Source organism: Nelumbo lutea, chromosome 2 (genome assembly GCF_056320005.1).
Source record: "Nelumbo lutea isolate HS-2025 chromosome 2, American lotus-T2T, whole genome shotgun sequence".
In the NCBI taxonomy this organism is placed as follows: domain Eukaryota; kingdom Viridiplantae; phylum Streptophyta; class Magnoliopsida; order Proteales; family Nelumbonaceae; genus Nelumbo; species Nelumbo lutea.
Genome location: NC_142685.1, coordinates 13,408,498 through 13,419,388, shown reverse-complemented (window position 1 = coordinate 13,419,388; position 10,891 = coordinate 13,408,498). Strand labels below are relative to the sequence as shown.

The following is a 10,891-nucleotide window of genomic DNA, read 5'->3' as shown; positions in this document are numbered from 1 at the left end:
TAATATGAAATTTACCCTTGTTTATTATCAAATTGACACGTGGCAAAATAAACATGGGATGCGTATATGGACTGTTCTTGCGTCGAGTTCCGAAGTTGAAAGTCTGGCCAAGAACGTTGCGCCAGCACAGATTTCGCTCCTCCATTACTCCCTGAACAAACATTCAAACAATTCCATTTATCAAAACAAAAAAAAAAAAAAAGAAGAAAATCATACAATTTCAAACAAATCCATGAAAACACCACATTCCTTATTCCCTCGCTCGCTATTTTCACCTTCAAAAATGGCCAACCATTCCGGCACTCCCCCTAATCTATATTTATCAATTCTATTTCTCGTCCTCTCCAGCCTCACCGGAGACGCCACCGCTGTTTACTCTATCGGTGTTAACTACGGCACCCTTGGTAACAACCTTCCACCTCCCGCCCAAGTCGCTACCTTTATCAAACAACGGACCATCATAGACAAAGTGAAGATCTTCGATACCAACCCAGATATTCTCCGGGCTTTTGCCAACACCGGAATCGCCATTACCGTCACCGTTGGCAATGGCGACATCCCCCAACTCGCAAATCTTCCCGCCGCTCGAAACTGGGTGGCCACCAAAATTACCCCGTTCTACCCACAAACTAAAATAAACCGAATCGCTGTCGGGAATGAAATCATGGCCACTGCAGATAAAAACCTCATAATCCATATGGTCCCAGCTATGAAATCCCTCCATGCCGCTCTGAGACTAGCTGGAATCATCAACACCACACTCACTCGGTATTCTCTCTATATCAGAGCCACCGAGCCTGGGTCAATTCCGACGTGGCTATGACAGAGTTATTTTCGCTCCCATGCTCCAATTCCTGAGGGAAACTAAAGCGCCGTTCATGGTAAATCCATACCCGTACTTTGGCTTCACCGGCAAGACGTTGAACTACGCACTCTTCAAGCCTAACCGAGGCAAGTATGACAATTTTACGAGGATAACATACACCAACATGTTCGATGCGCAGCTCGATGCCGTTTACTCGGCGATGAAGAAGTTGGGCTACGGCGATGTCGATATTGTGGTGGGGGAGACAGGATGGCCGTCGCTTGGGGATGCGAACCAGCCGGACGTTAACATACAGAACGCCATCTCGTATAACGGGAACCTCATCAAGCACGTGAACTCGGGGAAAGGGACACCGTTGATGCCTAACCGGAGTTTCGAGACGTTTATTTTTGCGCTGTTCAACGAGAATCTGAAACCAGGGCCGACCCCGGAAAGAAATTTCGGGCTGTTTCAACCGGATTTTACACCGGTTTACGACTCAGGTGTTATGCGTGGACGAGTAAGTCATCAATTAATTTTTCTCTTTTCTTCTCTTATCCACACTTGGAAGGCAGCTAGCTCTAAACAGAAGAAACTCCACTTATTTGGTTGTGGTGGTTGCAAATGCAAAGCTTTCGCTTTTTTTTTTCCCCTTTTTTTCCCTTCGCCCCTGTCTTTCTTCATTCCTTGATAATGTCGAAAACAGCCAGTCTATAGGAAAATGAAAAAAAATGGACCAAGTCGTAAATTCGTTGAAATTTGAGGTCATTGAAAGGCTCTCCTTGCAATATTTTTGCTTTTGGAGGCAGAAAATCTTCTGCGCTTAGTGACGAGGAAGAATGTGCTGAAAGTCCGAAGTATCCTTATCAAACACACCTTGATTCCCATGATCCAAGAGAAGAAAGCGATAATGTTAGTAATTACTTAGCAGTTAATATAAAAAAGTAATCCCTAATAAAGGTTTTATTTTATGCAATGATGTCTGGGTTGGTTGGTTGGTGCAGATGAGGGGTCGGAGACGAAGGAGGAGGCGAAGAGCACCGGCGGGGAAGGTGTCGTGTGTGCCGAAGGCGGAGGCGAGCGATGAAGCGCTGCAGGGGAACATCAACTACGTGTGCGGTACGGGAGTGGATTGCAAGCCAATCCAGCCGGGTGGGAATTGCTTCGACTCCAACACCATCAGGTCTCACGCATCCTACGTCATGAATGCTTACTACCAGACAGCCGGTCGTCACTCCTTCAACTGCGATTTTTCTCACACCGCTGTTCTCACCACTACCGATCCCAGTATCTCTCTATCCCTTTTCTCTTTCAATATTTAATTCATATTCGAGCTAGCTACCCCTGAAGCCTGAATGAATGTAATAGTGTTTACATAAATTGTTGTTGTTGTTTATTTGCTTTGAATAACTAGTACGAGTGCGGATGCAGGTCATGGCACATGTCAGTACATTTCTTGAGAGAGAGAAACCAAAGTAGAGACTGCCGGTGAACTAGTGAAGGCAAGTGGATGAAACGACATGTTTAGATGCATCGACAGCTAGGCTGCCGTGCGTTATTTGAAATGAAAATTGAAAATTTAATTTTACTATCTCTCAATTTGAAAACATACAGTGCAAATACATACTGAAAATTACTAAACAGTACCGTTGAACTTGGGGTTCTGTCAAGTCATTCTCCGATCTAAACGTTTCTACGCAATATCCTGAATTTTCAAATTATGTCTAATAGGTATTTATCGTTAGTTAATACCATCATGTGACATTAAATGCGTATTAAATAATTTTAAAATGACAAAATTATCTTTTATAATATTTTTTTTACCATTTTACTCATTTATCTGAGTATTAAAAGAATGAAGGCGGAAGAAGGGTTATGAAATTGGACACCTATCAACTCTTGAAATTCCCACTCTTTTGTTCAATCTCCCTCATGCAACAATCAACTGTAATGGATGATCACCTGTCCCAGTTCATAACCCTTCCTCCCCTTTCTTTCTTTTAACACTCAGACAAAATGGGTAAAATAATTAGAAAAATATCATAAAGGATAATTTTGTTATTTTAAAATTATTTAATACATACCTAATGTCAGGTGGTGTTGACTAACAATAGGGACCTATTAAACATAATTTGAAAGTTCAAGATACTGTAGAAACACATTTTGAAGTTCAGGGATTGACTTGACACAATCCCCAAAGTTCAGGGTCTATTCAGGAATTTCCCTACTAAATATAAGTTTTACACTATATATTTGTATTTGTGCTCTTTGTAAAGTAGACCTTGTTGGAAAAGAATAAAAATATAAATACAAATACGTACAATAATACAAAATACAAGGTTAATTTTGCACTCTACACAGTTGTATTTGTATTGAGCCTAACTGCCCAAGCTATAAAGGGCATTAAATGATTTTTTGTAACCTATGGTATTGAGTTCTATAACAATAGAATGGGTAAATTGCATAAACCTCTTCAATGCCCAGCTTTACGCTAATAGCATTGTCTTCCCCTGAACTTTCTGATATTATTGCATCTACACCCTTTCATTATCTTGAATGGATGGAAGCAGGCAAAATTACCAAAATACCCAACTCTAACCATTTGAATGGTAAATTGGCTTCTAAACCCCACCTTCTTTATTACATTGATCATAAAATTCATAAAATTTGTGTTTTTCTATAATTTCTATATAGTTTGTTGAATTATATATATATTTTACTATTTTGAATTTTATGTATTTTCTACTTTTTTATTAAATATATATTTTTGAATTTTTCTCATTTACTTTATTTTTCTGAAAACTTTGCCTTTTTTATTTGAGATATATTTAAAAATTTATCATTTTATGTACTTTTGTTTGCAATTCTGATTTTTCAGTTGATATATTTTTGAAAAAAAATATCAATTTTCTTTTGAAAATTTGGATTTTTTTTTGTTAGTATAATTATTTTTTATCAATTTTTGTGTTTCTTACATTATTTTATGTTTTTGAAAAAAAATATTGAGTGTAGTGGATATAGAGATCAAAGCGTGTGGGTTGAGGTGGGTGAGGGTCACAGTGGGTTCTAACCCACCATTCAGGTAAACCAACGAAACTAAAATGAAGATCTGCTCAACATGAAGTGAGGGGCATTATCGACGAGAATTCCAAGTGGTGGAATTCGGAGCCTCTAAACTACTTGATCTTTGAAATAGGGGTAAGCATAATTCGGTTAAAACCAAATAACCGAACTGAAAATTCCGGTTTCGGTTTTTTTGGTTTTTGGTTAAATCAGTTCGATTATTTTGGTTTTCAGCTTCAGTTTTTGGAATTAGAATTTCGGTTAACTGAATTAACCAATTTTTTTATTATTATATATAATACATAATATTTTATATATTTATATATTAATATATAATATACTGAAATTTGATTTCATATTATATATTTTATAATATATAATATATAATATATATTATTAAAATTCGGTTTTAACAGAAATAACTGAAAACTGAACTGAAAATTTCGGTTTTGGTTTTTATTTTTTTAAATCAATTTTTTAAATTTCGGTTTATTCAAAACCGAATAAACTGAATGCTCACCCCTACTTTGAAAGAATTAAAGAAGAAACCAAAGCATTTCCGAACTACTTGATCTTTGGATTCTAAAAGATGATTTAATTAGAATGAGATCGATCCAAATGAAATTAAAAGGAAAATGTGGAGGAGAGTGAGAAGATGCATCATTTCCCCAAAAATTAAAATTTTCATGTGGCTTGTTGTGGAAGGAAAACTACCCACTAAACTCCCCTACGAAAAAGGATTAGACATAGACAAAGATTAATTGTTTCTGCGGAGAACCTGAAGACATGAATCATATTTTAATGGATCACCAAAGAAAAAAATTCACAAATCATGGCAGTTTTTTTTTTTTTTTTTTTTTTTTGGGGGGGGGGGGGGGGGAGGCGCATCTACTACCTTCTTTGGTAAAGATGACGATCCAGGTAGGATTGTGGAGTTGAGTTGGCCACAGGAGCATTAACTTGAGTATTTGAATATTAACTCCAAAGTGGAAACTGGTGGCAAGATCCATAAACAAAAATGGATTAGATGGAATCAAGTTATTGAAGGAACTCCAAAAATTAATTTGGATGCCTTTTTGAAATCAAATGGGGTTTGCTCATTTGGTTGTATTGGGAGAGATTTCACGGTCAGGTGATAGTCGCAAAGGCTGGATGCATTGGCATCTCCTCCATCAGAGCAGCTATGGAAGTTCATAGAATTGCAGAATTGCAGCTCGGGGTGGTTTCAACCACATCCGGATTAAAGGTGATTCAAAGCTATCTATAGATTGTCTCCTTTTATAGGACCAACCGCCATGGTCACGGAGGTGTAAACAGCTTATCAGAGAGTGCGAGGAATTGAAAAAAAAAACCTTCAAATAGCATGTTCCCTTATTTAGCGACAAGGAAAGCAAGCTGCTGGCTGGCTTCCGAATCTTGGTAACATAGCAACGTGTTCTCTCTGATAGTCTCCCTTCAAAAAGTTGAAGAGAGGATAGTGCTATCAACATAAAGTAGGGACTGCAACCGCATTTGAGTTTAAATTCATTATCGTTATTCATTAATGTTCGGTATCCATTACAATTGTGATTTGTATTAAAAAAAATGGTTAAATTCATCCAAGTTGGATGCATTCTGCGTATGCGTAGCGTAACTAAAAGATAACTCCAGAAGTATCTTCTTACTTGCAATTGCGTTTAGATGTTAGGAAAATGGTTAGTGACAATCCACTATTGGCTATATAATCAGCTGTATTTGTTTCAAATAATGCATCCGAAGGAAAAATATTTCCCACCTATACCATCAGTACGTAAAAAACCATATTAGTTTTGTTCTACATATGCAACTATACCAAATTTTACAGAGAACGGCCTTCGAGCAGTTCTGATCTGCCACCAGGACCAGGCCATGAATTAATTTGGCCATATTTGGTGATCCAATAACTCCACATGCTGTTTCTGGTAACAGCCAACGGCTGTTGAAGATTCAGCCCATGTCAACTATTGGGCCAAAACAGGATCGGCAGATTGCCTCTTGCATTCTCTGTTCTGCAACAGAAGATGAAGACCCACAGACTTCACCGGTGAAGGCACAGTGAAGATAAAAAGTGTATTCATCACCTCTCTCACTCTGCCAACTGCAAACTAGTCAGCGTGTGCTTTAAGCTTGGAAATTGGAATGCCCACCTGTCTATATCTTGTATTTCACATCAGATAATAATAGAGAACAAATTGAGATCAGGTGATGAGGTCAGGTTGAAATATATGTATCCTATGTCACCATTTCACTGATTAAATGCTTCAGAATTTGTAGTCATTACGGTTTGACAAAAGTTTTATGCACTTCAACTTAGGTTCTGGACAGACTTCTCTTAGAAAGATTAAGTGGAGTTCCATGGCACCCAACAACAATCTTCTAAAAAGTTCTTTTAGAAAGTACACACACTTTCTTATGGACAGACTTCTAAAAAGTTCTTTTATTCTTCCTCTCCTTTGAAAGTACACACACTTTCTTATGTGGTAGTTACTTGAGCATTCACTTTCACTTGTACCAACGTTCTGCTTGAAAATACTCCTCCCCCCCCCCCCTCAATCTCGTCTACCCTTCTTACCCTATTCTTTTAATTTCATTTATCCTGAAAACCTTAAGAAGTCGTATGAGCTTAATTAATTGGATAATAAGGAAGAATGAAAGGCAACTATACGACTTGAATTTCACTTTCTGTTTTTCATGAAGTGTCTATTTGACTGTGTGATTTTTTCCCAAAATATCTAGTACTCTGCAAAGGGAGTTTTCTAGCCAGTTCTTAGTTATAACGTTCTTTTTTTTTTTCCCAAGGTACTAGTGCACCCATTTTTCTACATGAAATGCCCATTTCCCTAATAACCTTAAAGGTCCCTACATTCAAATTTATGTTTGAGTTTTCATTTTTAAACTTTTTTAGCTCTTAAAATCGTCCTGCAGTCAAACTCAAAGATGTGGTAGGATTAAGTACTTAACTGTCACTTCTTGGGTTATCTAAGGATGTCTGAAGCCATCCTCAGAAGACACAATAGAGTTCTCGTGCCTAGACAGATCTTTTTTTTTTTTTTTGGCAGACCTGATGGAGTTAATTCTTGATTGACATATATATTATGTCAAACAATTTCTTCAAAAATAACTGGAAATTTAGGGGATGCTCTACAACATGAATGTTTTGTTTTCATCTGCTTTTGAAATCATCACATCAGCAAAATAGAAAAAAAAAGAGCATGTTCTTGAACTCTGCTTTTGTTTTGAAAGGCAAGAACAAGTTGGTTTTGTATCAAAAAAACAATACATGTTTTTGTAACCATCAAAATAATGGTTTTTAAAACCAAAAAAAAAAAAAAAAACAAACAAATTTTGTAGTATAGAAATTATTATGATTTATGGATCACGATATTAAATAACCAGATGAAAACATGTTTTTAAAACCAGAAATTCAATAACATGTTTTTGGTTTTGGTTTTGAGAAACAATTTTGTTTTCAAACCAGATGGTTCTGATTTCTTTTTACAACTGGCAACAAGAAAAAGCAATTCACATTGTAGAAAACCCCCTTAGTTTTTCCACATTACCCTCATACAAGGAAAACATGTTTTCACACTAATATGCTGTAGAGAAATTCTTCAATTAATGCATTTCCTGTCAGAATCAGATGAATCTCAGATTAGATGACCTTCAACTAAGGTTCAAAGTATGGGGTCTGAATGTCAAGTATACTTGTGTATATAGAGAAGCAAATAAGCGGGACTGGCTAGTTAATTTAGGGCATGGCTGTTGTAATATTCTAGGCTCTATAGCTAATTTAGAGGATTTTTGCCAATATGTATACCTTTATCGTTCTCTCTGCTTATGCATCTGTATGCATGACAGTCTGAGGTTCAAAACAGGACTTATTATTCAGTACTCAATAGGTTCCTAACCAGGAGATCTCTAAACCAGCTGGGTCAGATAAACATGACAATTCTACTAGTAGAATTTTACTAACAAATTTGCATCTGTTTTTGAGCATCCAAAATAATAACATATTTGACATCAGCTCTCACAAACAGACTGGTTTTTCATTGAGGAGGTCCACTAGGATGGATTGTGGATCTTAAACCCACTTCACATTGTGACATGAACTCTTTAGATTTCCAGTAGATGCTGGCACGAAACTTCTAACTTGCTACCTTCTATGGGCCTAAACAATTCATTGCACCTGAGAATGGAACAACCAGATTTGCTCATAGTGTACATGCACTACAGTTTCCTAAGGTAGACACAGCAGCAAAGCCTCTCTCAGTTATGTGGGATCAGAGCTCAGTTGTTGCTTTAAATGATAATGGAACATGTTAATCTGACATCTGCAGAGCCAGAACCAGGTAAAAACTTTAACTTGATAATGATGACACTTACAAATTTATTTCTTCAAGCAATCAATTCTCAATCTTCTTTAGACACGGGAAAACTTGAACCTATTTATAAATTAAAACCATATAGCAGTATTCACATGCTTAAATATCCTTTATCCCCAGAAAAATCTTATTCTTACAGGTTTCTGGCCTTTGTAAATTATTCTATAATATGTTTGTTTTATGTTGCTTTGAAGACATACTTCCTGAATTTTTTTCCAATTCCTACCTCTATTTTAGTTGTGTTATTTATTTGTTTTTTGGGTCATTGGGGGAGGGGTTATTATAATATTTACCATTTTAACGAGTTCTTCAAGGTACCTTGTCACTGCATCATCAGACCATACTGTCAAGCTATGGAATGTTGATGGTTTTAATTTGGAAAAAGTATTAACATGTAACTTTCAGCACAAATATCTACTTTATCTTTTGAATTTCCATCATTAGCAGGTTAGTAGTGATGACACTCGTTTTTCTCCTTATAATGCCATACATAATACATATATGCCACAACATATGAGCATCATCAGGTATGGGATTGTGTTTTAATTTCTCAACAGATGGCTCATACTTAATTAAATGGCAATGTAAATTATTCTCTAATTTATGATTATTCAGTCAGTATGCCTTCATGAGCATCCTACTTTGGCCTACATTGTCTTGAAATAAGATGGACATTAAGTAGAACAACCATTTATTGGAACCTAGGATATTACTTGGGCCAAAAGCTTGATATGACCCAATGATCATAGCCATTGCAGTCCTTTTTCTTCAGACCCATATTGAAATTTTCTAACCTATCAAAAAATGTAATAGATATGATGGTTAGTCTCATCCAACAGGGTCAGATTTTGCTAGATCCCTAAGGTAGAACTAGTCAAGGTGTTAGGTGTATACATACCCTTCTAAAGTGGGAGTCGCTAGAACTTGGAGGCACAGTATTTCTAGCCTACATAGTTTTCTTAAGCTTCAAGCACCTCCAGATCATATCAATGTTATTCTTTCCTTTGAATCATTAAGCATGGAGTTTTTCTTCCACATGATGCTTCATCAGATTCAACTTGTGAAATGTGGAGTGCAGAAACAGGGGAGACACCTTGGTATTTGAAGGGCATTAAATGGCCGCCATTTGCTGTGCTCTACAAGATGGCAAGTTTACAATAATGGTAGGTCATATTTTTTAGAGAAAAAATTGGGTGAGTTCTGTTGCATTTGATGTATATGAACACAAACTATCAGGTGGTTTGTTATGTGTTTAGTTCCATTAGTATGGTCATAGATTGCTCACAATGTTTTCAGCCATGGATTTCAAGTTTTGCTAGTTGACAATTAACATTATTGGTAGTTTTACAGATTCGTTGGAGATCATTTTAAATTTAGTGTTTAATTTTAACTTCCAGGCATTTGATCATGTCTTCATCACAAGAAATGGATAGTGGTGAGTGACCACTGTTCCTTAGTTCAGCCCAATTGACAGGTGGAGTGATCTTTATCTTAATGATACAACATCTATTACTAATATAAAGCAGATACTTGCCCTGGTGGGTTCCATGCAGATCATAAAAGATAAATCCAAATACCATATATCATATATATGGTTAATATTTACTTGCAAACATGCATAGCATGTGCTCTTACACTGGTACTAATAATGTGCAGAGCAAAATTTGACAATCATACAAGTTTTATTCAAGAAATAAGAAATCTAATTTAACAAACATTAAAGCAAATAAAAAAATACCATAAAAGAACGTTAAAAATACAATAGAGCTCTTTACCTTTGTTTGATAAAGAAAATCATTCTTATTCGTTGCTCTCACCAAGTTTGTTTACAACTCATATTTTGTCGAGGAATCCTGTGAAATCTGAACCTTACATGGTAAGAGTGACCTGGTGGCTATTTACCCTATAAAACACAAAAGATTTGACATATCAAATTCTTGCATAAGATCTAGTAGTTAATATAGCCTTTTGAGCTAGTTGTTGATCTATAAGTACCCAAGGCATCTTGTAGGTACAGAGTAAACTGCATTTTCACTACACATGTGTTACTCTTATACAGGTTCTCACAGAGACAAGAGAAATGTACTATATTCTTTTAACATATTTCTCTTGTCCAATGTCAAGGATTTCTCATGCTTGCAATTCCTGAGACCAAATCTAGGGTATTTGTGACATTAAAGTAACATCACCACTTGATTTAACTACCACAGTATCTGCTAAATTGATGAGTCTTTTCAATGTGTAGGTGGGTCTTCATTGGGTCATGGTAATGTCACATGGTAGTTAACAAATTTGGGAAGGCAGGTTCATGTTAACTTCCTCTATTTTAGGTTGTGTTTGGTATGATTGCTGTTTGAGGGTGGGCCTTGACACAAGAGTTGGGTTGCTCCATTGCAACCTGGGATACATCTGTCCCTCCCCAGACCCCGCATTGGCAGGAGCCTCATGCATTGGGCTGACCTTTTTCGGTACAATTGCTGTTTCTACCTGAAAGGTTTTGGGTTGATCAATACAAAGTGGTGACTGGTGAGAGATATGTTTTGTAACATCACATATGAGACTTTTTCTAGAATGATTAGACGTCAACCCCGTTGAAGAATCAATTTTTGGTTAAGTATCGATT

The 10,891-nt window shown here is 36.5% G+C and overlaps 1 pseudogene across 1 annotated transcript; it reads left to right on the top strand.

The window, feature by feature from the left end:
• Positions 1-2,412, top strand: LOC148868671 (glucan endo-1,3-beta-glucosidase-like; annotated as a pseudogene). The gene is made up of 3 exons (XR_016106670.1): positions 1-1,325; positions 1,810-2,092; positions 2,237-2,412. The product of XR_016106670.1 is annotated as a glucan endo-1,3-beta-glucosidase-like (transcript).
• Positions 2,413-10,891: the final 8,479 nt, after the last annotated feature.